Here is a 24,281-nt window from a genome sequence, read left to right as displayed (position 1 = left end):
ACAACTTAGCTTTCCTGGTGGCTCAGAGGGTAAAGAGTCTGCCTGCAGTGTGGGAGACCCGGGTTCGATTCCTGGGTCAGGAAGATCCCCTGGCAAAGGAAATGGTGACCCATTCCAGTATTCTTGCCTGGAAAATCCCATGGACGGAGGAGCCTGGCGGGCTACAGTCCATGGGGTCCCAAAGAGTCGGACTTGAAGTCAGAGCAACTTCACTTTATGAAACCAAAGTCTCATCTTCATGTCATTGTGTGGGCTGACTCCATAGCTTCTTATCGTGGAATCTGGGTTGAGAGAGTGCGTGCTTCCCCAAATTTTGTGAGAAAGACTTCTAAAGGATCTGGCACCCGTAGTAGAAAGAGGTGCGCGTAACTTCCGCTCCCTTTATGGGCCAAAATTAGTCACTCAGCCCCACTCAAAGTTGAGGAGCATAGGAAATGCAGTCCTGCGTTGTGCTCGGAAAGCAGACAGCTGGAAGTATCTGGCACACCAGCTCTAATGACTACCACATGAACCTCGAGAAGTCAATCTAGTCTAGACGATGAGGCTATAAGAGAAAAAGTGATGAGTGCTTTAAACGTCAGAAACGATGCAAGGAGAATGGGGAAAAGGGAGTTAACCTTTTTGCACATGTGTTTGGTTCAAAGATTTTTGCGTGTTGCTTCCTACTGACCTCTCGACAGTCTTATGAGGCTTATGAGATGTCATTAACTCCACTTTTCACATGGTAGGAAGGGGAACTTGGGATTTCTGTAAGGCCAATTGAGGCAAAGTTACTCTTTCCCCTATTTCTTCATTTTTGTAAATGAATTTTTGTTGGAGTATAGTTGCTTTGCAATGTTGTATCAGCTTCTGCTGCACAGCATAGTGAATCAGCTGTATGTGTATACATCCATCCCCTCCTTTTTGGATTTCCTTCCCATTTAGGTCACCACAGAGCACTGAGTAGAGCTCTCTGTGCTGCAGAGTAGGTCCTTATCAGTTATCCATTTTATTCATGATCGTGTATATATGTCAATCTCAATCTCTCAATTCATCCCCCCGCCCCTTTCCTCCCATCAGTACCTTATTTCTTTCTGATGTGAGCAACCAGTCTTGATCTTATCCCAGGGAGCCCACGCAGCATATGTGGCATGAAACAGATTCTGAATAATGATGATTGAAGGAAGGAGCCATTTGAAGAATTGCTTCCTGATTTGGGAACCAGGTTAGATCCACCATATGCATTTAAGTTTGGCCAGTAAGTGGTAACAGGTGAACAAGAGTCCTATCAAAGCCTCCAGAATGGTGTTCTTTCTCTCTTACTCAAGGAAAAGCCCTCTCACACAGCTTGAGGGGAAGGGTTACCTTTTTTGCACTCCTCAAACAACCCCACACAATACCATCCAAACTCCCTTTTTTAAGAAAACTTGTCTTTTCTTCATTTTCCTATTCTTTCTAATATTTATTTTCTATTCTTTCTGTTCTTTGAAAAATTTTAAGAGGGAATATGTAGCCTGTTCGTATGTCGATCTGAGATTAAAACCCAAAAAGTTGCCAGAAAAGGATTTTCTGTTGTAAGTCTGAAATGCTGAGTTATTTTCACTTTTTGAATAGAAGAAGTATTTTTACACATTACTAAGTAGCACAACACTGTGAATTCCGCATGAATGTTTGAGATAATTATTGTAGAAATAATAAAAGCAAGTAGAAAGTACACTTAATCTATTAGCAGGACAACTCTCTTTCAAGAGGGATGTACAAACTTAATTACTCGAGGAAGCAGTAACTTGAAATGGAGGCTCTGTCTGCATTCAACGATTGTTTCAGATTTTTTTTTTTTGAGCTTCTGGTCATAAAAACTATTTAAACTATAATAGCATCTCTTCTTTGAAGATTGTTGCCCTCAGCATTGCTGTAAAGCATTAAACAGTATCTCATTTAATCTTCATGCCACTGTATGACACTGACTGAAACAGGCAAGCTTGCTACCACCATTGTCCAGAGGAGGTAACTAGCCTCTGAGATGATGAATCGCTTTTTCAAAGTCATGTGTCTGGTAACTCAGTTCTGCCTGGATTTCAAGGTCAGCCTCTTAACCCTTTCACCTGCACCCCTGTCAGATACATAGTCACACAACTATGCACTTTGCAGTTTGGGAAGGCTAGTAGACAACAGTTAGACATACTCCTGAATTGTATATCGGGGAGCTGAGGTCCAGAGACGGGGTGCTGTGCTGTGTGCTAAGCTGCTTCAGTCGTGCCCAACTCTTTGTGACCCCGTGGACTGCAGCCCGCCAGGCTTCTCTGTCCATGGGACTCCCCAGGCAAGAATACTGGAGTGGGTTGCCATGCCCTCCTCCAGGGAATCTACCTGACCCAGGGAGTGAACGCGAGTCTCTTACGACTCCTGCCCTGGCAGGTGGGTTCTTTACCACTAGGACCACCTGGGAAGCCCCCAGAGAGGGAGGGACACCCTAGTTATCCTTTCTTGAAGACGCAATTGGAGCTTACGTCTCAAAGTCTGTAGATCTCAGAGAGTGAATGTCCCTGGGCTCTCTCTGGATTCAGACAGACTTAATTAGAATTCATCTCTGCCACAGCAGAGCTGAGTGATCTTAGACATGTCCCTCATCTACAGAGTGGGGGCAATTCTATATCATATGGGCATGTATGCACTTCACATTTTCCTGATGGTTAAATGAGTTAATATAGAGAAAACCCAGGGCTTCCCAAGTGACTCAGTGGTAAAGAAAATGCCTGTCAAGGCAGGAGGTGCTAGAGACTTGGGTTTGATCCCTGGGTCAGGAAGATCCCCTGGAGAAGGAAATGGCAACCCACTCTAGTATTTTTACCTGGAAAATTCTATGGACAGGGGAGTCTGGCAGGCTACAGTCCAGGGGTCCCAAAGGGTAGGACATGACTGAGCACACACACACATACACACACACCCAGAAAGCTCACCTCATCAGAGATATTTCATCATTCATTTTGTAATTATTTTTATTATGAAGCCACCGTACTCTCTACGGTCATGATTTTTTTTTTTGATGCAGTGGTAGAGATTTTTGTGTGAAGCTACTTAGAATTGAGAAGAGAGAAGTTGGCCATGGCCAGTGTGGAAAGGCGATGTGACTGAAGCTGATGCAGCGTGAACCCTGGGATCTCTATGTCTAAAAGCAGAGAACTCAGAATCAGAGGGGGACATTGCCCTTGGATCACCGTGCATTTCATGAAAGTGCGTTTGTCATTAGCAGGTAAGACCATGAGTAGAAAGCCTTGTGCAATTGTCCTTGAAAAGCTGTTTCAAAGTTATTCTATCAAAGCATCTGCCCTAATCACACTGGGGAAGTTTAGCCTCCAAAGCTTTTATTGTTGTTCAGTTGCTAATTCGTGTCCAACTCTTTGCAACCCCATGAACTGCAGCACTCCAAGCTCCCCTGTCCTTCACTATCTCCTGGAGTTTGCTCAAATTTATGTCCACTGGGTCAGTGATGGTATCCAGCCATCACATCCTCTGTTGCCCCCTTCTCCTCCTGCCTTCAATCTTTCCCAGCATCAGGGTCTTTTCTAATGAATTGGCTCTTCACATCAGGTGGCCAAAGTATTGGAGCTTCAGCTTCAGCATCAGTTCTTCCAATGAATATCTGGGGTTGATTTCCTTTATGATGGACTGGTTTGATTTCCTTGCAGTTCAAGGGACTGTCAAGAGTCTTCTCCAGCACCATGGTTTGAAAGCATCAGTTCTTTGATGCTCAGCCTTCTTTTTGGTCCAGCTCTCACATCTGTGTATGACTACTGAAAACACCATAGCTTTGACTATACAGACCTTTGCCCGAAGCTCTAGTCAGGGAGAAAATGCCTCCTTGACTGCCCCTTTCCCTGGTCCTTGAGGATACTGACAAATGACCCCCAGTGCCAGGCCCCACAGAAGAGAGCGCTGAGTAAGGAAGCAGATGTGTGCCTCCAGGGCTGAGTCTAGCCCGCTTACCACCCCGAGCTGCTCACACCCCTCTCCTGGCTTCTGAACTCAATGTGGCACAGAGAAGAAGGAGAGTCTGAGTTCCTGCTTCTGCCACGTGCTGTGCCTTCACCACTTGACTTCCTTGAGTTGGAACCTCCTCAGCTTGGAGATCATTATTCTTTGCCCAGATATTGGCAAAGTCAAGGGTCATAGCACAGGTGGACCTCTGGAACAAAGCCTGGTGATTGTGGCTCAGTTCGTGGAAATATTGATCACTGGGCTGACATATATTTTATTTTCTTTCTGCAACTGTGAGCTCATTGAGGGTAGGTCTGTTTTCATCATCTATCTACTTCAGTGCCCAGGACAGTGTCTAATAAAGATGACTAGGAATAACAGTAACATCGGCTTTACTGAGCACTGATGCTCTACTAGACTCTTGTTCAAAGAGCCTTCAATACATTAGGGCTTCCCTCGTAGCTCAGTTGGTAAAGAATCTGCCTGCAATGCAGGAGACCCGGTTCGATTCCTGGGTCGGGAAGATCCACTGGAGAAGGGATAGGCTACCCACTCCAGTCTTCTTGGGCTTCCCTTGTGACTCAGCTGGTAAAGAATCCACCTGCAATGTGGGAGACCTTGGTTTGATCCCTGGGTTGGGAAAATTGATACATTAACTTCTTAGATCCTCACATCGCCCTTACGATGCAACTGCTGACATGCACCCACGTTTTAGATGAGGAAACTGGGGCCCAGAGAAGTTGAGTAACTTGCCCAATGTCACACAGGAAAGCTGAGATCAGAGCAAATGCTCACAAGAGTTGAATGAATGAGTGAGTGGCTAATTCAGACTTAATCCTTGGATCCTGACCATGGCCCTCTGTAGGTTGCCGTCATCGTTTTTGAATGCTTTGTAGTTGGGCTGCCTAGATCTGGTCTTTGCGATGAGATGGTGATGAAAAGGGTTGTAGGTGCTACGGGGTGGCCTGCCTGTCATACAAGTGCAGCCCCAGTGAAACTGATGGGAGATTAATAGGAAATAATGGGACGCTGAGTAGAACACTCATGTGGCTTTCCACCCGTGAGAGCCTCACATCTAGTGAGGGGCAATTAGCGTTCCAAGCCAAGATTCATAGGCAGGAAATGAAATCAGCTTGCGGTGGTTTTATTTTTATACCTGGGTCCGCCCCTGGGTTCATCGGCCTAGTTAGCACTTTGGAACCTCCAGCTGACTCTGCACTGCCTGCTAGCTTTAATACACTTCTACCCTAGCTTGCTACACAGCCTTAATGTCGAACACACGAGGCAGACAGCTGCCCGGAGGCATTCTCCGGAGAAACTCTCATATCACAACAGAACTCAGCTTTTCACGATCACGCCATGCCTCTTCCTTCCATCAGCGAGCAACGTAGCAGGTTGCAGATGCCAGCCAGTGTCACAGAAATGTCCTAATAGACACATCTGGAAAGAATGGAAAGGCCCTCACTGTACACCAGACGCGTCCCCATTAGGCCTTCTCCTCCAGAGAAACCCGTTAAACCACACTTGCTGTTCGTAGAAAGACCTATTTGCATCCCAGATCACAAGAACCTAAAAATGATAACCCAAAGGAAATGACCATTGTTTTCTTCACAGCTGCCCCAAATCTCCAAGATATCGGGATGAGGACATATTTTTTGATTTTTCTCCTTCCAGCAGATGGACTGGCTGTGTTTCCCTGAATGCAATAATTATTTTATTGCCCTGGCTTCTATCTGGGAACGCATTCCATTTTCCAATGTAAATAATCATTTCCACCTTTAATAAATTAGATGGAACCTGTCTTGCTTGGAGAATGAACATTTCAATATCTTCAGACACACAATGACACCATATCAATATTTAAAATCATTTTATGCATGTATTCTGGGTTGTCCAACTTCATTAAGGCCATTCATCAAGCCTGTAGCTAGAGTCTATTCCCAATGGACTTGTAGGCCTGGGGGCCTACCAAACAGAAATTTAAACTAACTTGCCTTTTTAATTCACATTATTCTCAAATATTCTCTTTTTTAACTCCCCACTATGAGTAAGGCATTTAGACTGGGCCGTGATTCGGTGCATGTCAACACTTAACTGACACAATCCCCATTAGTATGTCAGGATATGTGCGCCCCAGTAAAATACAGTATCCACTCCTTCCTCTTCGTTGATAAATTACTCTCTGGTTCTTTCTTGCCCTCCACAATAATTTGAGTTTATCGCTCGACGTTTCTGTTAAATATTTACAAACATTTTAAACTATGTATAAATGAAATCTTCAGTGTTTGGCAAGTCTCCTCTTTTCCCCCTGCTCTCAAATAATAAATCTCTTGATCTATTTTTTATATTCCCGAAGATGCCCCATGTGAACCTGAGATGCTGAGGCTAAGAATATTCTTGCGGAGAAAACCAGCTCCTTCCCTGGCCGTCTCTGTAGATCAGGCCAGATTGGTTTCCCAAGATGAGCATTATCTAGCTGATTCTGACATCCCGTGCTGCAATGCCAATAAACAATTAAGTCCATGCTGAGGAAATTGCAATAAAACCTTCTGAAACAGGGAACCGACCCAGAGAAGGTCTGAGACGAGCCTTCCTCCACGATGCCACCTCGCCAGGCAAAGCCAATGAAATGCACTGTCATATTTCAGGGGGGAGCCAGGCATCCGTGAGTGAAGTGTCTCTGTAAGGAAAGAAGGGGCATTGGTTTGCTGGGAGCTGCCATAACAAATAGCACAGTCTGGGAGCGCTTAGACAAGAAAGCTTTGTTTTCCTGCAGTTCTGGAAGCTGGAAGGGCAAGATACCAGTGTTGGCAGGTCAGGTCTCCTTGGCTTGCAGACGGCCACCTTCTAGTTGTGTCCCCCCATGGCCTTTGCTCTGTGCACGTTCTCCTCTGGTATCTCTTCATGTGTCCAAGCTGCCCTTCTTCTAAGAATACCAATCATATTGAATGAAGGCCCACCTGAGAGGCCCCATGTTAACACCGTCTCCTCCTTCATGGCAGTATCTCCAAATATGGTTACATTCATGGCTGGATAAAAGTCTTCCATGTTTGGGTAAAGTCAGTTCTTTGGTTCCTCCAAGGCCGCCCCGCGCTCCCTCACTTGAAGGAGCATGAAGGCAGCTCCTGTGTTCTCCGAGCTTCTTAGAAATTCTGCAGCCAGTTTGCTTCTCTGTGTTCCTGCTTCCTCTGGGGTCAAGTGGGGATAAAGACCACTTCCATTACAGAGTCGTTACGAGGATTAAATGACCTTGCAGATGAAAAATTGGCTGGCTGACAGTAGGCATTCAGTGCATGTCAGCAAGTCTGAATCAAATGGCAGCGGAAAGACAGAATTTAGACTTGGGGGGTTAAAAATGCACGATGCTTGAAGAGATGGAGGGGAAAAGTGAAGATATTCCAGGTGTACTGAAGAATTGAGTACTGCCTTTCCTGCTCATTTCCCCGCAGTTTGGGGACTTTGAGGGGGAAAGTGTTTGGTACTGGATGATTGCATTTTCGAGTCAGTCATGTGTTTGATGAAAGTGGTAGAGCATTATTTGAGTTACTTCCAAAATGGAGTGCTTATATAGAAAAAAGTAGTTGAAGAGCTCCCATAATATTAGATTGTTCTGCACTGTGCGTGCCCAAACCCTCGATCCTTTCCAAATTCAGTACTTCACAGTTTTAAGAGCCCTTCATTTCAGAATTGAATGGGGTGTTCTGGGCATGTGTACTGTGGGCCAATTTAGACTCCCTCGATTGCCCTGATGATGTGAAGAGAGCTTGAGTTATGTGGAGCACAGCCCTGGCATGCCTCTCTGCCTGCTCTCAGAGCCCCCTCGGTGCTGGAGTCAGACTGGCCCCTGGAATGCCTGTGCCCATGTGGGGAACTCTGGGATGGACCTACTTCAGGCACTGAGGCTTGCTCTGCACGGTTTTCTTCTGGTTTCGAACAGAGGTTGAGTCTTGGGGATGATGGTATGGCTGGGTAAGGGAGTCCAGGCTTTGCTTCGACTAGACCCACTGTGATCTCATGCTTGTGGAGTGGATTTTTCCCCTGTTGGAAGGACAGAGGCTAATAGTCAGTGAAGTCCTTTCTGGAGTCATTGCAAGTCAAGTTGGTAGATGTGTGAGGTCCATTTATACACAACAGTGTAGTGCAGTAGTTATGCTCAGAGAGATTAAGAAATGTCCACACAGATAGTAGGCATCAGCATGGGGCCCAGAAACCCAGTCTGCCTTACTCCAGTGTCCACTCCCTTGTCACAGCTGGCAGGTGATGTGTGGAAAGCGTGGTCTTGGGAATCAGCCATGGGGCCACACTTTGAACCACGTCTTCTGACTCTCAGCACAGAGTTCCTTATAGTCACAGGAGATCAGTGCAAAGTTTGCTGAAAAATAAATTCCTTGGATTGCTCCCATATCATTCCTTCAATGCCATTTTTGAAAAAGTTATTTTTTTTTGGCTGCAAAGGATGTTCTTTGCTTTGTGTGGGCTTTCTCTAGTTGTGGCCAGCAGGGGTTACTCTCCACTGTGATGTTGCAGGCGTCTCACTGTGGTGGCTTCTTACCGTGGAGCACAGGCTCCAGGCTCACAGACTTCGGTAGTTGCAGCCCGCAGGCTCTAGAGCTCAGAGTAGTTGTGGTGTGCCAGCTTGGTTGCTCAGCAGCCTGTGGAATCTTCCCCAACCAGGGATTGAACCCATGTCCCCTGCATTGGCAGGCCGACTCCTAGCCATTGCGCCAGCAGGTGAGTTCTCAATGTCATTTTTATTTATAAAGAACAGTCAGTTCAGTTCAGTTCAGTCGCTCAGTCGTGTCCGACTCTTTGTGACCCCATGAACCGAAGCACACCAGGCCTCCCTGTCCATCACCAACTCCTGGAGTCCACCCAAACCTATGTCCATCGAGTTGGTGATGCCATCCAGCCATCTCATCCACTGTCATCCCCTTTTCCTCCTGCCCTCAATCCCTCCCAGCATCAGGGTCTTTTCAAATGAGTCAGCTCTTCTCATCAGGTGGCCAAAGTATTAGAGTTTCAGCTTCAGCATCGGTTCTTCCAATGAACACCCAGGACTGATTTCCTTTAGGATGAACTGGTTGGATCTCCTTGCTGTCCAAGGGACTCTCAAGAGTCTTCTCCAGGACTACAGTTCAAAAGCATCAATTCTTCAGCGCTCAGCTTTCTTTATAGTCCAACTCTTACATCCATATATGACCACTGGAAAAACCATAGCTTTGGCTAGACGGACCTTTGTTGACAAAGAACAAACAGCTTATAAATATAGACAAATGTTATTGAAGCAATTTCTGCCAATAGGCAGAGCCACAGGTGGAGACATCAGGATGGAGGTTTTGGGGTACCCCTGGCTATCCAAAGTGGTGAGACTAGAGAGCTGCCTACCTCATTGCAATTGACCTGGTTTTGGTTTCTCTGGCCCCATAAGAATATAATATTAGATCCTTGGCTTTCTCTCTCAACCTGCCCTATTTTTCTTTTTCTCATCCTCTTTCTGAGTTCCACATATCATGTTATGAAAGTATATGTTCATTTCAAGGACTCTGTTTCATATCTATAACTCCTACTTGCTCTTCCCTAGAGGGAAGGATCTGTATCCGTTTGGTGTGAGGATAAACCCAGGACATAGTAAAGAGCCTGGACTATGGTGGAAACTCAACGAATGTGGTTTGAAGGAATGAATGGGAGCTAACCTCCTTCTTCCACTTCTCAGTTGTGGCAGAGGGGACCCTGCTCCTAGACCAATAGATCTAAGACTTGGATTAGTTTTACATTTTGGCCCTTATTTTCTGGATGAACTTGAATCAGTCTTTGGATTTGGGAGCCTTGATTCACTCTTATGTAGAAGGTGGATAATAACCCCCTTTCCCAAAGTGTTGAGGAATGAAATGGTACTCCCTGCAGAATGTCCCACACAGAACCTAGTACACAGCGACTAGTTGGGAGGTTCGGTGACTCTGTCAAGGGCTCTCTCCTCCAGGTCTCAGTGTTTCCTAGAGTCTCAGCCTTTGGGAAGAAAGGAGTTAAGACAAAGGAAAGGACTCTTCAGGTGATTAGTGATGAAGCACTGGCTACATCAGGCCTTTGGTGAAATGAACACAGGGGCATCATTCACTTAGCTGATGGCCCCAACCAAATCTGCCCTTTCTCCCTTGGGGTGACAGCCACTCACAGACCAGCCATCTGTGGACATGGATGAAGAGCTGACTTCACTGTAGGAGACTCAAAGATGAAATAAAAGTGAGCAAAAAAAAAAAAAGCCTAAGTCAGCATTAATCTCATCTACTTGAGTGCTGGATATCGCAGTTCAAACTTTCCAGTGTAACAGCTCAATCGGTGAAGTTATGTGGAAGTATTTATCATTGTGTGACGTGAGCCCAAGCAATTGCTTGCCAAAAACAGACTCTACTTTTAAAATGTACTCCTTCACCTCATTTTTTATTTTCAGGGCACGTGTTCTGCCATATTTTCTTTGTCCTCAATCTGCCGGTGGGTCTGACTGTTGCCCAGATTCATTCAGACAGTAAAACCGAGAAGCTTCCTTTCGTGCATTCCATTCCTCCCATGGCTTTGCTCTGTGGTTTTGTTCATGTCCTTTTCTTCTTATGGCTGGTTTTTCTCTGCACATGCTACCTCTGTGTATCCTATGCTTTTGTCTTAGTCCTGCTGGTTTAGTTATATGGTTAGCGTGGAATGCTGGCCCCCTTCCATGAACTATATATCAGAGATGCCGTGTAATTAAGGAAGAAATGAATGGACCTAGACAAGTAATATAAAATATTACAAGAAGTCTCTGGGAAGACTAAAGACAGTTATGATGACCAGAGGATGCCTCCATGTCATTTTTAGCAGGATAGACATACAAAGGAAAGTTTGAAGATGTTACCTATTCTTTTCTGCACATTGCCTTTGGCTTATCTCTGCTAACTTTATGACATCTCTCAGGAAGTAAAAGGTAACAAAGTCAACCCAGTGGTGTCAGGAGTCAGTGAGGAAATATCACCTCTGAGGGCAAGTTTGGGATGCAAGTATTAGCAGGGAAGGTCAAGAGCCTGGTGGCTGAGTGTTTCCATCTTGCTTCCTTCCATACTGTCAGTGGATGGAGAGAGGGTAAAAGCTTCCTTGGGAGAAGCCAGACCTGGAGACACAGACAGAAAGCTACTGTAGGGCTTTGATGTTACCATGCAAATGGAGTGGCCACGCCCAGACTTTGATGTTGGAGTTCTTGATCCAGGGACACGTGATCACCCCTTAACTCCTAGAGGAGGGAGAATGAAAGGGTATGGGGTGCTCAACCACAATGGAAGAGACTCTAACCTTAACAAGCAAGGATATTAGGATTGAGAAGCAGAAACAAACAGTTGCAAAGCAGAATCACACGGAAACACTAAAGATAAAATATATAAAAACTGGACAGAAAGAACTTAGGAGGTGGAGTAAAGAGCTCAGTGAGAGTAGTTTAAGAATAAACGAGTGAGCTAGATCAGATTGAAGAATTCACCCAGAAAGAAGCAATAAGTGTGAAGTGTTAAAATATATAAAGGAAAAGTTAAAATAAATGGAGGCCAGGAGCATGCATGTTGATATAATGTAATGGGCAACCATAGAAGGAGAGATTAAAAAGAAGAGAGAAAGTATTTGTGAAACAATAATGACAGAATAAAAGGCAGAAGATTCATTTATAGTTTATTATGGAATGTCAAACAAAATATAAAAGAGAAAAATCATTCTTAAACCACATGATGACATTAAAGAAAACCAAAGAAAAGATTAATAAAAGACAACAAAACTGAAGACAGAAAGTAGAGATCACCAATATAGAAATAACATTCAAATTAAAATCTCAGTTTTCAATAGCAGCATTGTATCTAGAAGGAGGAAATGGCAACTCACTCCAGTATTCTTACCTGGGACATCCCATGGCCAGAGGAGCCTGGTGGGCTATAGTCAATAGGGCTGCAAAGAGTTGGACGTGACTGATCACGCATGAACTCTCTTTAAAAATGTTTTTGGAAGAAGACACCAGTAAGAGAATACTTTGAGAAAAATAGATACTAAGGGTGAATTGTACAGGTTGTCCTTTGTGTGTGTGTGTATTTAAAGCAGTGTGCAAAAGAAATCAGATAGAAAAAAAGCTCTACCACATATTAAACAGTTATAATTCTACCTAATAGCCTAATACCAATAGATTTCCTGATGTGGGGAGAGAATGGGGTTAGGGAAAATTGTCTGATTAACCAGTCGTTATTCTGAGGAAAGACACTGAAATTGATTGTCTCTAATTTCCCTACCATGCTAAAGTCTAGTTTCTAATCAGGCTTCTTTACTTAAAGGCTGCGTAAAATTTGGGAAATTTCTCAAGCTCTCTGATCCTTACCTTATCTCCAAACCCTGGATGATAAAGTCCACCATGAAAGGTTATTTGTAAAGTTTTTTGATGTAGTGTGGCCTCCACGACACTGTTGCTGGTGGACACTCCACAGATATTGGTTGCTGGTGGACACTCCACAGATATTGTTTGTAAGCACAGATGTGCTCACAGGTAGGAAACCACCATTTCAGTTGGTGAATACATTTTACCCACTTTTTCTTCCCAGACCTTGGCACAAAGCAGGCAACAGTAATATAGCCTTCTTGTCTTTGGGAACTAAAGTGGCTCAAGGGTGGAAAGAAGTAAGTCAATTCTGACAATCAAGTTTCTTCCATCTAACCTGTAAATGTAATCTTCCAGACTTTGCAAACTGTTGCTTTTTTGACCCAATATGCATTGATGGCTCAAGAGATCAGGGTTCCTGCAGGGCCATTAATTACCCAGTTTGTTCCCTGGGAGTAAAGCATGAGCACTAACACATGTTCATTAGGACAACTTAATTGGAAACAAAAATCACCATGGAGACCGCAAACATGGTTTCAAAAGAGTAAAGCATGCTGGTCAGTTTTCATTTGGATTTTGTTTTATTTCATTTTATTTTCAACTCTCCCAAAGGCCAGGCACAGCAGTTTCACGATAAAAAATAATGGCCTGAGAAATGTCCTTCTGTACCATCCCCGCGGCTGTGTGATTTTGCATAACTCAAATGTGTCTGGCGGGACCCATTTCATCCTCTGGCCCTGCTGAGAGTGAGTTGGGATCCCCGCACATGGGTGACTTGGGTCCCCCAAACAGCTACCCTGGGATGCCCCAAAAGATGGTCTTCTGGGAACAATGTCTTTCTTTTTGCTTCTCTCCTTTACTGCTCTCATTCAAGTGATGGCATTCCGAAGTCCCCATCCCCTAGTCTAGCTGTTAGGCTTAGGGAGCCCTGGAGAGAGTCATTATTTCTACGGAGAGGATATCGCACCCGGCCATGTCCACGTGTCTTTCTACTGCTGCCTGGTAGCGCTGCTCTGGATCCCGGGACAACAAAAGGTTTAAAAGGCAATAAAGGACTTTGGTTAGATTGGACATGAAGAGGTGTGTGGCGAGTCTTGCTTTTTTTCTTGGCACTTTATTCTTTGATTAAAGTCTTTTCTCTTACTTACATCCCCCATTAAGATGTCTCAGTGTCATTTAGGGTGTTAATTGAGAGGAGGTTTAAGCTCATCAAAGCGATTATAAGTGATAGTTAAAAATTTCTATATATGGCCTGTGCTGGGATCGGCGCGGTAGGGTGCCATTTTTTCTTTTATCCAACTGACATTGGTAATAATAGATGAAATTATTACTAAATCGCAGCTGCAGAGATGATATCATGAATTTTTGTGTGTAATCTTTGATGAAAAATTAATTTTTGAGAGGGATAATTTAAAATGATTTAAATAGTATTATACTGAAGTCCTTGCCGGTAATTAACACCAATCTTGTCAGAAGTGAAACCACTTTTGCAGCTGTTTCTAAAGATACCTACAGTATTTGTAACTTTTCTCTGAGTGAAATTATAGTGTTTGGACTTTATTTTTACTGCACAAGGACCATTAGAAAAAAGGCATCTGATAAGAATCTTTGTTCTTTGAGGCCCAAATCCTGTTTTATCTTCGAATTACCCCCACCCTTACTAGTTGAATTATCTCTAGACTGTGGACCAGAGCAGGAGTGCGTCTTTATTTTTATTTATTCATTATTTTTAAAATTTTATTGAAGTATAGTTGATTTACAATGTTGTGCTAATTCTGCTGTACAGCTAAGTGACTCAGTTATACACATACATATTCTTTTTTCTTCTTTTTCTTTCCCATTATGGTTGATCATAGGATAGTGAATATAGTTCCCTGTCATTTCTATTTTTCAGATGTATAGAAGTGTAGATGCTGTGTACACACATCTCTTTAGTTCTTACATATTATTTATGTGAGAACAAATAACTTGATAAGGGCAGGATTCCACTGCCAGAACAGATGGCTGGTCATAAATGTTTCTTTGTCTCTATCAGTGACTTGACTTTCTTCGAAATCCACTTTTTTTTCATCACTGTGGTGAAAAGTATTCTATTGCAAAAGAGCTGAAAATAGATTTTTCTTTGCTACTTTCTTCGTACTTTAAATGACAGAGTGAGGAAGTGAGGGGTGTGTGTGTGTGTGTGTGTGTGCGTGCGCGTATGTGTGTGTTTTTCTCCTATATATTATAAAGACCTGCAGAAGAGGTTAAAAAAAGAAAGGTAGTGAAATTTAAATAGGAAAAAAAAGTGAATGAGAATCTGGAAAGACTTCATGTTCTTCTGAATCTTGAGTTTGGCTTTCTTCTTTTTTAACGTGCTTGCTGATTTTTTGACAAGATATATAGCACTAGATTTTCATGGCAATTGCTATAGCTGCCAGTTCGTAATTTTCCCCCCTCAACTTTTGTGCTGAGAAGTGGCTGGGGTTGGGGGAGGAAGACGGGAGGAAAAGGACTGAGTAAGGAAAAAGGGAAGGGCAGAAGGGAAGGAAGGAATGAGAGGTGAAAGATGACATGAGCGCTTCACAATGTGTTACCCTGGGTATCTGTTCATTAAAATCAGAGTTACAGCCTCAGCTTCTGCTGTGGGTGCAATTTTATCCCACCGGAATACAATTGTCACTTGTATACGCTCCCCTTAGGAAAAGAAAGAAAAGTTTAAAAGGAGAGGTCCTTTGCCAGCGGAAAAGCCAGTTTATTTGGTGGAGGTGTGAACTGCTTGCCTGTGCAGTTTGCAACACGGAGGTGGCATCAAGTCAGTTTGCAATACGGAGATGCTATCAGAGATCATCTCTTGCTGCAACTTGGGACAGGTTCCCTCGCGGCCGCAGGTGGAGGTTAATCTGCCGGCACATCTGAAAGCTTGTCAATCACGGTGACTTGGGTGACCCTGTTTACACCTCGCTGGCCCAAAGGAGGAGGTTCGGGAGTAGAAAGGCTTGCCCGTACAGGACATTAGAAGTGGGGCAGGCAAAGAATTCAGGTTGCCATTTTGCCGCCTTGGACTTTACAGATCTAGATCTGACGTGGAGTTGGTTTCTGAGTGCTTTCTGGTGCCAAGTGAGCGGTGGGTATTAGCCGGTTGAATGAATCCTCACAGAAAACCCAGGGGGTGGGGATCATGCTATCCTTCTGCACATGAAGAAAGAGGCTTGGAGAGGTCAGCAAACTGCCTACAGCTGCATGGTTTTCCACGGGGCAGAGCTGGGAGGCAGACATGGTCCAGTGGAAGCTATGCCTGCTTCTGACCCCTGCTCACCACAGCTCACTGCTCCCAGCTCTCTTTGCAAGGTGGGGACGGGATTGGGGATCCCTCATTGTTCCTTCCATGGCAGTGTGGCTCCTGTAGAGAGCAGAGGGGAGATACCCCACGAGATGACAGGGTTCATCTCTGCTCAGCTTGCCCAGCTGCCAGAGGGTCATCTCAGGATCTGAGGTTCAAGATCAGGTTTGATCTGGTGTGGTGTGTCTCCTGTGAAATCCCTGGCTCAGCCATAAAAACAAAATAACGCCATTTGGAGAGATGGTCATACCGAGTGAAGTCAGACAGAGACAAATATCACATGATATCACTTATATGTGGAATCTAAAAAAAATGGTACAAACGTATTCATAAAACAGAAATAGGTGTTTTTCTGCACAGATGTAGAAAAAAAAAAAAAACTTATGGTTACCAATGGGGAAAGGAGAAGGGAGGGGTAAATTGGGAGTTTGGGATTGATGTATGTATACCGCTGCTGCTGCTGCTGCGGCGGCGGCGGCGTCGCTTCAGTCGTGTCCGACTCTGTGCGACCCCAGAGACGGCAGCCCACCAGGCTCCTCCGTCCCTGGGGTTCTCCAGGCAAGAATACTGGAGTGGGTTGCCTATATATAATAGGTAACTAATAGGGACCTACCATATAGCACAGGGAACTCTACTCAATACTCTGCAATGACCTATATGGGAAAAGACTCTAAAAAGGAGGTGACATATGTATATTTATGGCAGATTCACTTTGCTGCACACCCGAAACGAACACACCACTGTGAATCAATGATGTGTTAGTTGCTCAGGTGTGTCTGACTCTTGGCAACCCCATGGATTGTAGCCCGCCAGGCTCCTCTGTGCATGGAATTCTCCTGGGAAGAATACTGGAGTGGGTTGCCATACCTCCTCCAAGGGTTCTTCTCAACCCAGGGATCGAACCCTCATCTCTTATGTCTTGGCAGGCGGGTTCTTTACCACTTGTTTCACCTGGGAAAACACAGTCACTCTCATTGGCTTATATTTTGTCCAGACTGTTTTGTAACTCAAACTCTTGTCTGGAGAATCCCATGGACAGAGGGGCCTGGTGGGCTACAGTCCATAGGGTCACAAAAAGACACGGCGGAAACAACTTAGCACAACACAACACGTTTCAGTAAAACATTATTTGTGGAAACAAGTCGTGGGCTGGGGGCCCACAGATCGCAGTTTGCTGACCCCTGCCCAGGTCCTAGGCTTCATAGACTCTAAGGACAAAATATAGTGAGATAAGTATTATTTTTGAGTCCATGTGTGGGAGCTGCCTAAATGTTCAGAGTGGGTGGGCTGGGGTGGGATTCCTTACGGTTGCCATAGGACGAAGGGTAGGTGGTATTTGGAAAGAAAATGATGGTGTGGATTGAGCCAGAGGAGTTTCACGTGGTCATAGGTCTCTGTTCTTTGTTCTGCCCTGGGCTCATACAGTCTTGAGAAAACTTGCAAGAAGGCTGGTCCATTGGCAAGGGTGGAGGGCGAGGCAGGTGTGGGCTGAGCCAGACCAGCCAGCAAGCCTGGATCCTGTATATCCATCAGCGATTGCATCTCATTCAGCTGCAATACAAACCTGGGGCTGCATCCGGCTCTGGTCTGCCCCGAACGCATCCTTCCTTTCACTGGCATGCTGCCGATGGAAGATCCAGTTTCCTGGAATTGAGTAGGAATTAGCTCCATTGTGATGTGACTATGTGGTCAGCGCTCTGGGCGAAAGGGCCCCAGCTTGCCTCTCTGACTCTCACTTTCCTCCTCCCAGTTGTTCATTGTCTCCGCATACATGGTCTCACTTCTAGGACTTTGGGGGTTGGCAAAGGGACATTCTTTCTGCAATGTGGGACTTGGGTAAGACTAGGAAAGGGTGACACAGATGATGAACACATGTGTTCCAGAGACAGAGAAAGGAGTCTAGACTACCCTGGTAGTTGTAGGGACTTTTGTTTCCATTTTACAGGTGAGGCTAATGAGCGTCAGAAAGGTGAGATAGTCCACAGAATGCCCTATCATCCCAGTCTTATGACTACAAAGCTAATGCACGCTCAGATCTAGGGTCCATTTCGGTCCCTTCCAGCTGTGAATGACTTAACCACTCTTCAACACTTTGCTCACAGGCCACATCCTTCATGAAGCCCTCCCTGATTGCCCCCTCTGTGCACAGACCTCTTCTCAACTGAGTGTCCGAAGGACTTGATCTACACCTGCCAGGGGCGATTGTCAGCATCCGTCCTGTGCAACTTGAACTTGTGCACAAGTGTGTGAGCGTCGCAGAGCAAAGTCCATTTCAACGCCTACCCCAGCACAGCTATCAGCATGCAATGGGCGTGCAGTGCACGTGTGGAGAGTAAGAGAATGAAAGAAGGGATGGTTTAAATATAAAGACCAGGTAGATAATGATCTCTTAGGCCCCTCACCCCCAAAGAACTGCTGTCACTTGGAAGAAAAAAGGAAAGCTGCTCAGAGCAGCTCTCAGAACGGAAGTGGGGCTGGAAGGAAGGAAGGGCAAACCTGGGTTCCAGTCCAGGATTTGCAGTTACCTGCTGAGCATGTGTGCTCCTGACTCATGCCTCAGCCTCCCCGAATCCTCATTCCCGCTTTGTCATGCGGGACCGTGCTCATTTTGGACAATCCAGGGAAACGACGGAAGAGAGTGACTGCTGCTGCTGCTTAGCTGCGACTCTTGCAAGCCCCCGTGGGCTGTAGTCGCCAGGCTCCTCTGTCCATGGGATTCTCCAGGCGAGAATACTAGAGTGGGCTGCCATGCCCTTCTACAGGGGATCCTCTCGACCCAGGGATTGAACCCCGGTCTCCTGAATTGCAGGCAGATTCTTTACGCTGAGCCCCCAGGGAAACCCTGAAAGAAAGTGGAAAGTGAAAGTAGCTCAGTCCTGTCTGACTCTTTGTGACCCTCACGGACCACACAGTCCATGGAATTCTCTAGGCCAGAACACGGAGTGGTTAGCCTTTCCCTTCTCCAGGGGATCTTCCCAACCCAGGGATTAAACCCAGGTTTCCCACATTGCAGGTGGATTCTTTACCGCTGAGTCACCAGGGAAACTCTGAAAGAAAGTGGCTGCTGCTGCTGCTGCTGCTAAGTCGCTTCAGTCGTGTCTGACTCTGTGCAACCCCAGAGATGGCAGCCCAGCAGGCTCCCCCGACCCTGGGATTCTCCAGGCAAGAACACTGGAGTGAGTTGCCATTTCCTTCTCTAATGCATGAAAGTGAAAAGTGAAAGTGAAGTCACTCAGTCGTGTCTGACTCTTAGTGACCCCTTGGACTGCAGCCCACCAGGCTCCTCTGCCCATGGGATTTTCCAGGCAAGAGCACTGGAGTGGGGTGCCATTGTCTTCTCTGGAAAGAAAGTGGAGGCCAGGCCAATTTTGATAGTTCATGGTTAGAATGGTTTGGTCTCTGTGGCTCATGGACCTCAGACTGTAAGCTCACTGAGAGCAGAAAGCGGGTCTGTTTTGTTCGTTCTCATATTCCTGGACTGAGCAGAGTCCCAACATAAAATCAGGCTCAATCAGTACTTGTTCTGAATCAGGGGATTAATGAGTTGCTTGTTTGTATGTCCTGAAATTGCTCCCAGCTGGGTGAGGCTTGGCTGTGGTGAATTCCTCCCACTGTCCCAGGCAGGCTGTGTGGCCTGATGCGGTCCAGGGTCCCAGTGGCTGCCGTGGGAGAAGGGTGGGCCGGGCCGAGCAACTCTCACCTCCCGCCTGGGGCCTCCCCAGACTGCGGGAACGCGGCTGACGGCCTGGCAGGAGGTGGCCAGATCTCTGTCTTAGGCTGGCTCCCTGAGGGCAAGAACTCTGCCGAGTCCCCAGTCGGACTTGCCCTCACAGGCCGGCCCTGTCCAGAGCCTCAGCTGGACCCCTGTGCCCCGGGGGCTCTCACCGCGCACCGTGTCTGCGTCTTATTTCCGGGGACCTCGCACTTTCAAAGGGACCACGCCATGCGCATCTTCCGCATCTTTCCTGAATCCCTGCTCCCCCGTGTGCATGCCAGCGCGGGGCTGATACCGGCCTTCCCAGGATGGGAGTTGGGTGGAGCCCAGATGGGAGCCGAGCCCATGGAGATTAGGCCCCGAGAAGGCGGATGAATCATCCCAGCCATCACCCCAGCAAGGGCCGCGTGACTCAGGCTGAGCAAACCCGGTTGCCGATGGCGAGTTGGCGGCGGTTTGTCCCCACAGCCCCGGGTCTCTGTCTTCTCACAGAGGTACAGGTGCACGTTGGTCTTGCAATCTGTTGATCACCTTTCAGGCTGGGACAGCACTGGGCATGTAGCAGGCACTCAGCGAATATTTGCTCAATGATTCTGCAGCTGTATTTGGGGTTTGATTTTTTTTAAAAGGTCATAATACACCTGTAGACCTGTCTCCAGCAGACCAGGGATTGAATCTAATGGCATCGTTTTTCAAATATGACTTGAATTTTTAAAGAGCCAGTTGAGAAGCATCTCCATAGATTCACTAGAGCAGGGTTCCTTGACCTTGGCTCCACTGACATTTGGAGCACAGTCATTCCTTTTTTTCTTGGCAGAGAGTGGGGCTTCCTACACTGTATTGTAACGTGTAGCAGCATTCCTGGTCTCTACCCACTAGATGCCAGTAGCATCATCTTCCCAGCTGTGACAGCCGAAAACATCCCCAGCCACTAACGTATGTACCCTGAGGGGCAAAACGGTAAGGAACACCACTCTGGAGGAGTTAGAAAACTCCTCAAAAAGGATGCATTCATCCTTCACCCTATCTTTCCCCCCCAGATTTATTTTACTTAGGTATTGTTGACTGACCATGTTGTGTTAATTTCTGCTGTATAGTGACGCGATTCAGTTACTTGTTGTTCACTCGCTAAGTTGGGTCTGACTCTTTGCCATCCCATGGACTGCAACACGCCAGACTTCCCTGTCCTTCACTATCTCGTGGAGTTTGCTCAAATTCACGTCCATTGAGTCAGTGATGTCATCGAACCATCTCATTCTCTGTCTCCCCCTTCTCCCACCCTCAATCTTTCCCATCATCAGAGTCTTTTCTAATGAGTTGGATCTTTGCATCAGGTGGCCAAAGTATTGGAATTTCATCTTCAGCATCAGTCCTTCCAATGAATACTCAAGATTGATTTCCTTTAAGATTAACTGATTTGATCTCCTTACAGTCCAAGGGACTCTCAAGAGTCTTCTCCAGCATCACAGTTCAAAAGCATCAGTTCTTTGGTGTTCAGCCTTCCTTGTGGTCCAACTCTCACATCTGCATGTGACTACTGGAAAAACACATAGCTTTGACTATATGGATCCTTGTTAGCAAAGTGTTGTCTTTGCATATATATTTTTTCATATTTTCCCCACTGTGACTTATTACAGGATATTGAATATAGCTTCCTGTGCTATAGTAGGACCTGTTGTTATCCATTCTTTATATAATAGTTCACATCTGCTAATCTCAGATTCCCAATCCCTCCCCCAGCAACCACAAGTCTGTTCCCTATGTCTCTGAGTCTGTTTCTGTTTTTGTAAGTAAGTTAATTTGTATCACATTTTAGGTTCTACATATAAGGGATATCACATGGTATTTGTCTTTCTCTTTTTGACATACTTCGCTTAGTATGATAATCTCCAGGTCCATCCGTGTTGCTGCAAATGACGTTATTTCACTACTTTTTATGGCCGAATAGTATTCCATTTATACACCACATCTTTATCCATTCATCTGTTGTTCTTCAGCATGTATTTCTTTGCATGCCTTCCCAGGTCTCAACCTGGCTTTTAGGGTTGGGTGGGATACCCAGTGGAATCAAGGGATCTCTCTAAAGAGAGACATTTATGAGATAGGATACACTCCCCGGGAATACCCCCCCCCCGCCCCCGCCGCCATAGTTTCTGCATGTTCTCTGCTGTTTTCCTCCTCACTGTCCTCTCTCAGCCTTACCTGTTGAAGTCCTACTGTTCATTAAGGTCCAGATCCAAGTCTATCTCTTACACTTGGACAGTCCCCATTCCTGGTAGAATGTCACCTCTTTCCTATTCTTGACTTGTCTTTAAAACTCCATTTTAGCATTGATTGCCATCTTCCTGGTATCAGTTTTTATCGAAAGTGGGACAAGAATTTTTGAGTTGAGGTTCAGTGGGGTGTTCGTAGGGGTTATGGGCTGTTGAAGGGAGCTGCTTTGTGTGTAAACCTCCTATTTATGCTCTGGAAACAGTGACAAACTTTATCTTCTTGGGCTGCAAAATCACTGCAGATGGTGAATGCAGCCATGAAATTAACAGACGTTTGCTTCTTGGAAGAAAAGCTATGACCAACCTACATGGCATATTAAAAGGCAGAGACATTACTTTGTTGACAAAGGTCCATCTAGTCAAAGCTATGGTTTTTCCAGTAGTCGTGTATGGATGTGAGAGTTCAACCATAAAGAAAGCTGAGTGCCAAAGAACTGATGCTTTTGAACTGTTATTGGAGAAGACTCTTGAGAGTCCCTTGGACTGCAAGGAGATCAAGCCAGTTAATCCTGAAGGAAATCAGTCCTGAATATTCGTTGGAAGGACTGATGCTTAAGGTGAAACTTGAATACTTTGGCCACCTGATGTGAAAAACTGACTCAGTGGAAAAGACCCAGATTCTGGGAAAGATCAAAGGCAGGAAGAGAAGGGGATAACAGAGGATAAGATGGTTGGATGGCATCACCAATTCGATGGACATGAGTTTGAGCAGGCTCTGGGAGTTGGTGAAGGACAGGGAAGTCTGGCATGCTGCAGTCCATGGGGTCACAAAGAGTCAGACACAACTGAGTGACTAAAGTGAACTGACCCTGAGAATATTGTTAAGACCTTCTAAGCCTCCATTTACTCATAAGAAAAATGGAAGCTAACAAGAGTGAATATCAACTACATATGTTTTGTCCATCAAAGAGATGACATGAAGAGATTGTTTCATTGATATGAAATGTCATTACTTCACAGCTGTCTGCAGTGCTTGGGGATCAAGAACTCTGTCTTGATCTAGTATGGAGACGGACCCATAGTAAATGGGGTTTCCCCAATGGCTCAGTGGGTAAAGAATCTGCCTGCAGTGCAGGAGATACAAGAGACTCAGGTTTGATCCCTGGTTGGGAAGATCCCTTGGAAAAGGAAATGACAACCCACTCCAGTATTAGTCACTCAGTTGTTTCTTACCCTTTGAGACCCCATGGACTGTAGCCCACTAGGCTCCTCTGTCCATGGGGATTCTCCAGATAAGAATAGTGGAGTGGGTTGCCATGCCCTCCTCCAAGGGATCTTCCCAAACCAGGCATTGAACCCTGGGTTGAAGATATCCATGGGGTATTCACTGATATTGAACCCAGGTCTCCTGCATTGCAGGCAGATTCTTTACCATTTAAGCCACCAGGGAAGCCCCCCCACCCACATAATAGATGTCCAATAATATATATAAAATCAAACTTAACTGTGAATCTTTCTGAGGCTTAAACATATGCTTCTATTTCCACAAGTTTTTTATAAACTGGGATAAAAATTTCTACATCAAAGAATGATGAAGAATTAGTGAAACAAGGTATATTGTGGTAGGTGGAAATCTAAGGTAGCCCTCATGATTCCCACTTCTTGCTGGACTCTTCCTGTGTAGCTTCTTCCATTGAGAGTACAAATTTGGTGAATAGAATGGGACATTGCTCTTTTGATTAGATCACTTTCTATGGCACAAGGGATCTTGCAGATGTCACTGAGATCTCTCACCTCTTTTCTTAGAGTTAATCAAAAGACAGCTATCTATCTTAAGTGAGTCTGACCTGATCAGATGAAGCCTTAAGAGAAAAGAACCAGCAGCAGATACTCTTGTGTGGTCTTTGAAGAAAGTGAACCGTTCATTACAGACCATCTATGGAGAGGCCCTGGGCAAGGATCTAGGAGTGGGGCTCTTTGAGCTAAGCATGGCCCTTTGGCTGACAACAAGCAAGAGAGCAAGGACCTTAGTGCCTTATTGATACAGATACAAGAAACTAAGTTTTTCCAACAATTGCATGAACTGGAAGAGAACCACAAGCCTTAGATGAGACCTCAGCCCACTGAAACGTGATTTCAACCTGTGAGACCCTGAATGGGGAATTTAGTCCCATTGTGCCTCGATTCCTGATCTACAGAGACTATGAGATCATGAATGGAAGTTGGAAATCACTATGCTTGTGATAATCCAGGAGGCAGCAATAGAAAAGCAATACACATTCATAGAAAGGGCTTACACATGGTCCATGTTCTGGGACAGACCAAGAGCTCAGTAAATGATAATTGCTCTCATTGCCCTCCTCTTCTTTCTCCTCCTGCTTATTTTTGTAGAAAGTACAAAACTTCATCCTTGAACGCAGAAGGCATAAAATACAACTGTATTTCTCCCTCCTGCATTAGCTTTCTAGGGCCACCACAGCAAAGTTTCAAGAGTCAGTTTCCTCCAAGGCCTCTCGCCTTGCCTTGTAGACAGTACTGTCTCTACTCTCTGTCCTCCCATAGCTTTCCTCTGTGCTCCCAAACTCTCTTCTTACAAGGGCATCATTCATATTGAGTTAGGGTCCATCCACATGACCTCACTTAACCTCAATTATGTCGGCAAAGACCCCATCTGAAGTGCTGAGGCTTAGGACTTCAACA

The 24,281-nt window shown here is 45.4% G+C and overlaps 1 pseudogene; it reads right to left on the bottom strand.

Moving 5' to 3' along the window:
• Positions 1–17,426, bottom strand: part of LOC120875687 — a 40,854-nt pseudogene extending 23,428 nt beyond the window's left edge.
• Positions 17,427–24,281: the final 6,855 nt, after the last annotated feature.

This window comes from Oryx dammah, unplaced genomic scaffold, assembly GCF_014754425.2.
Source record: "Oryx dammah isolate SB20612 unplaced genomic scaffold, SCBI_Odam_1.1 HiC_scaffold_16, whole genome shotgun sequence".
NCBI lineage: Eukaryota > Metazoa > Chordata > Mammalia > Artiodactyla > Bovidae > Oryx > Oryx dammah.
Note: the sequence above shows the minus strand (reverse complement) of the source record. Positions and strands in the feature narration are given on the sequence as shown.